The sequence below is a fragment of the Triticum aestivum genome, chromosome 7A (assembly GCF_018294505.1).
Source record: "Triticum aestivum cultivar Chinese Spring chromosome 7A, IWGSC CS RefSeq v2.1, whole genome shotgun sequence".
Lineage (NCBI taxonomy): Eukaryota > Viridiplantae > Streptophyta > Magnoliopsida > Poales > Poaceae > Triticum > Triticum aestivum.
Genome location: NC_057812.1, coordinates 686,938,297 through 686,943,641, shown reverse-complemented (window position 1 = coordinate 686,943,641; position 5,345 = coordinate 686,938,297).

Below are 5,345 nucleotides of genomic sequence, written 5' to 3'. Positions count from 1 at the left end.
TGATACTGTAGTGGAAAAATGATGATAGCTCCGATCGACCGCCGTAGTAGTTTGGGCTTCGGACTCCTGTCGATCTCGGCAAGTTATGGCAGCTGCACTGATGCAGCTCTAATTTCTTCTAAATCTTAAATCTTGAACACAACGCCTTGACTGTTCTTCGGTGATGTGAATTTCTACACCAGCTTTCTTTTTGGACGGCGATATCCACCACACGTGTGGCATAATAGGCATTCGCCCACACACCGTGTGTGGCATGAGCAGGGGGCGGTCCACACGGGCTGTGTGTGGGCGAACAGTAGAATTGCCCACACGTGTGGGCGCAGCAACTTCGTGCCACAGGCCCAATAAGTACTACTCATTCCCACCCCGTGCGTGTGGCACAAAGCAAATATGCCCACACGTCCTGGCGCAAATACAATACGTACCCGCGGGATGACGATTTAGCCGCCATCCGGGATGGCAGATGTAGTTATCCGGGATGGCAAATATGGTTGTAAAAACATGGCAACTCTCTTTGTTTTGGTTAACTCTAGTTGCCATGTCTAATTTATGGTAGTTGCCGCGTGTAATCAAACCATGGTTGTCGTGTGTGATTAACTACTTGCCACATATGGTCAAACAATAGTTGCCATGTGTGTTTACCTAGTTGCCACGAGTGGTTAATCACAGTTGCCATGTATGTTTACCTGATTGCCACGTACGCGCAATTGCAGTTCCCGTCTAGCAAACGAATCATAGTGGCCATGTGTGTTTACCTAGTTTCCATGTACGCGCAACTGCAGTTGCCATCCAACAACGTACGACTGTCGTGTGGGTGAAAAGCAGTTCGCCCACACGAGCGTGGACTAGGTGGTGGCTGTGTGGGCAGAAACTAGTTCACCCACACAGTGCAGCTAGCAACCGCGTGCTGTGGGGTGTGTGGGTGACCTCTCCAACGCCCACACACCGAGCTTGTCCTACATGGCACATGAAAACTGCCTCGGTGTGTCAAGATTCGTGCAAACTTAACTGGACGGTGATCCAGGCATGTGGGCGAGTTGCAATGTTGCCACACGTGTGGGCGTTAGTGTTTTCGTTCTTTTTTATCCGGCATCTTCGCAAGCTTCTTGATCCATGAAGAGATCCCTCCAAGAACTCAACACCACCGTGCGCAGGCCCCACGGTGGGCGCCAAATGTCGTGGAATTGTCACAGCAGATGTCGTAGTGTGAGGACTTAGTCGTGAGCCCAACGCATCTATGTGGTAGCTTGAGAGGGGTTGAGCGGAATCGAGAGACGCAACACAAGACGAGGATTTAGACAGCTTCGGGCCCCGGGAAACATCATTCGGTAATAGCCCTACATGCTCTTTGTGGCTAGATCTCATTATGATCATGAGGAAGTCGCCTCTCCCAGTTATCCCTAACCCTTAAGATTGTTTCTTCTTCCTTGTCCCTCTTTGGGGAGCCCTGCCCCTCCTTATATAAGTTGAAGGGGCGTGTTACATGTAGAGTCCAACTCGGACTTAAGACTTAACTATTATGACTTCTCTTCATGGGCTTCTTAACATCTTGGGCTTCATAACGTCTTGGGCTTCATAACTCCTGGCAACCCAGTTATCACTGTCTACCAGGTTATAACTGGTGCCGGTTTATGATGGTCTACCGGTTTATGATTGTCCGCCTGTTTATGATTGTCTGCTGAGTTATCATCTGACTTAACTCCTGCCGGGTTATCATCTGACTTAACTCCTATCTTAACTGTCAGCCGGTTTAACAACCTGCCGGTTTACCGTCTGGGTTAACTTCCTGTTTTACCTGTCTGTCTTAACTGTCAGCCGGTTTAACAACCTGTCGGTTTACCGTCTGGGTTAACTGCCTGTTTTACCTGTCTGTCTTAACTGTCAGCCAGTTTACTAAGTCCCAGCCGAGTTATAACTCTGGCCGGATCATACTGCAGGGTATATCCCCGACACTCATGGAGAGGGGCGCGGTCGCAGGAGGCGACCCGGCTACAAGCAGCACCACCTCGCTCTCGCTTCTCCTCTTCGCCGCAGGCGTCGGCCTGGTTACACAACAAGGAAAAAGTGTCGGAAACAAGCATCAACAGCAAGAACAAGGCAAGACGGGGACACTTACTGATCCACCGCGACAAAGTCATTCCGCTTTGGGAGCTTCAAGCCGGAGAGCTTCGCAACCCGAGGCGCGGGCGTGCCAGCTCCGAAAGAAGAAGCAGGAGCGGCAGCTGGGCCGGAAGTGGCTGCAGGCGGCATCGGAGCAGAAGCATCGTCCCGGGAGATCAACGCCGCACGGTCCCTCGTCAGGATGATGGGCGGCTCTCCCCTCTCCAGGCGGGCGTCAGCCTCCTCGTCGTCAGGAAGGGTGTGGAGGATGTCAGCTTTGCTCAAGGGGGAGGTTCCCCCCATCCCTTCAGGGGTCACCTCCGAGTCTTCCTCCTCCTCCTCTTCCTCCCCACGGGACTCACCAGAAGGCAGCTCCACCGTCATCGGCGCCGCAAGGGCCCCGGTGGGCGCCAGCGCCACCAGTCCGCGCCCGTCAAAGGTCGGCCTAGAGGCCATGACCCGCGCCCCGTCGTTGTGGCGGAACAAGGGAGTGAAGACATTCGGAGGGTACTCCTGTTCGTCCCCGACCAGGATGAGGAGATCCACAGCCAGCTCAACATCGGACAAGGCTCTCGGGCTCAAGTAAACCTTGTCCTCTTCGTTCCCAAGGTCCCAAAAGGGGCGCGTACGCGCCTGGAGTGGGGCTACGTTCAGCATCAGGAAAACCCTCAGGCGCATGGCCCCTGTCACCTTAGCCGCCCTCGCATTGCCCAGCTTCAGGTCGGCGTTCATCTGCTCCAGCACCAACATCACCCACTCATCAGTAAGCTTCGCGCGTGACCACCCCTTGTCGGACTGGGGCATCTCCGTCGGCAGCATCAGGCGTGGGTAGGCGCACTTGGCGTCCATCATGGCCCACTTGCTCCTGAAGCCATCGGCCTTCTTCCCCGTCTTCGAGATGGAGTTGGCCTTGCCAGCTGCGATGAAATTGGCAAACCCGGAGGTACGGCCATCGTTGATGCGGAGGAAGAAGAAGTGGCGCAGTAGAGCCACAGACGACATCACGCCGAGGTACGCCTTGCAGTAGTAGGCGAAGATTGACAAGAGAAGGATAGAGATGGGATGAAGATGCAGCTCCTGCAGTCCGTAGTGGTCAAGGACGTCGAAGAAGTCAGAAAAGGGGGGAACCAGCCCCGCGATGATGCTGCTCGTAAAGAAGGGAAAGAAGGTGCTTCCCTTGGGCTCCGGCATGTCGAAGCCGGCCCGGAGCCCGGTCTTCCCCTTCTCATTGCTTTCCCCCACCGTCAGCAAGCGCGTGGTGGCGAGGTTCTTCTCTGAGACGTTGAGCGCTTCGAGGGCTGGCTCATACCAATCCGACGATGAGGCGGGCTTGACCCTTCGGGGCCCCATTGGTCGCTGATGCGGGAAGGATGGGAGTAGATCTAGAGATTTCAGAAGCAGGGAGCAAGAAGGGGATCTGGAGCAAGGCGAAAGGAAACAGTGAAGGCAACTATTGTCTACACCAGCCTTTTGACAGTCGGGCAGTTGCAGAGGCTGCGTGGGGAAGCGGAGATGCCCACGTCCAATCAACCGCCACGCATCGAACAAGGTCGCAGGCTATTAGGGCCCATGGTGCTTCGCACTTGCCCCTTGGCTTCTCCTCAAAGCCAAGCCCGAGCGCGCCTTGGGCACGAGGGCTACTGTCGGTGTTCTGGGAACGGGGGCCCCCAGACTTGCGTGCCTGCGGCCCACGGCGTGGCTCTGCAAGCGGGCCCGTATGGCCCATCTTCACCAACGAGCATTCAAGACCCTCGCGAGGGGCCAAGCCTCGCGCGGCGGATAACACAAGACCTCCTCAGGAGCGGCCTCACCAGGCTGGCTCGCGAGGGGAGGAGATATCAAGGCCAGCCAAACCTCGCGAGGTTCCGATGACGTGAGCCATGATAATCAAGACCAGGCGGGTGCCAGGCGGGTGCCATTGCTCACAGTGTCCTTGTTTCCTCTTTGGTGTTAAGGAGGCAAGTGCAGACAAAGAGTACCAAGGCGTCAAGCAAATGTTTCAATATGGGTGCAACGAGACCAAGACCAACAGGACGGCAGGACGGAGGTCACCGTGGAGCCCAAGACGGCATCACCACCAGTGCCTTTGGCAGGCGAAGACTGCTTTTGTCAGGATAACTTGTACTATATGTCCCCTTTCAAATTGGCCATTGTTGGCTCCCTTCCCGCTCAATATTTGGGGAGAAAAACAGGTCCTCTATAAATAGGATTAGCCACCAACATAGCAAGAGAAAAGAGGAGAGAGGCCTAGATCCAACCCATCCACACACTCACCTAGCACAAGAACACCTCACCTCAGGAGGCTGTTCTTCCCTTTGTACTGTTCACCATCAGCCCAAGAGGCAATCCACCATAGCACACTGGAGTAGGGTATTACACCACAACGGTGGACCGAACTAGTATAAACCTTGTGTCTCTTGTGTCCTGAGTTCGTCGAGCTAGCCTTTAAGATCGCGAAGTGCTTGGGGGCGTGATCGGTGAGGGAGAGATCTTCGCGCGCACCACAATGTTCAAACCTTATGAGTTTTGCCAGAACCCGAAATCTGACAAGATCCACATCCCCTGCTCCAGGATGTCGCAGCCTAAGCTCGGCCACGTATCCCGGGGAGCCCGACGAGCGTTCGGCCAAGAAGAGGTTTATCATGGCCTCTCCGACAGACGTTGGCAAGGTGGTCGCCGTTCTCCCCGACATGTCGATCCCGGAGCAACACGTCGCTGCCGAAGCCGGTGAAGACGTTGACAATGTTGCCATGCCGAAGGCTTCATCTCAGCGGGCTAGCGTATTACTGTATCTTGGGAAAGCTGGCTACGAAATCAAGCTCGTCCACATCGACAACTTCATGCGGGCCATGTCATAGGTTAAGTGGTCCATCCCCAACCCCTCTTGGTTCAACTGCCGTTGATCTATTCGACGGCCCTGTCGCTGATCTCCTTCGCCAAGCGGTCAAGGATTTGCGAGCTTTATACGCCATCGAGCCCATTTTGTCACTTCTGAAGGACACGTTCTACGGCGGCGGCTTGAGATCCTCAATTTCCAAGTCAGATCTCACCGACCACGACCACGACCACGAGGAGGGCACCCGCGAAGGTTCTTCCAAGGAGAAACAACCATGTGTGACATTAGAGAGCGTACCATGGGTCTGTGCTCTTCCAACTGGAAGGATCCCATCCATGAAATGTGAGGCAACATTCTATCAGCAAATCTTACCTTTTCTAGCTTGCCAACCCGTACCCTTTGTTGTAGC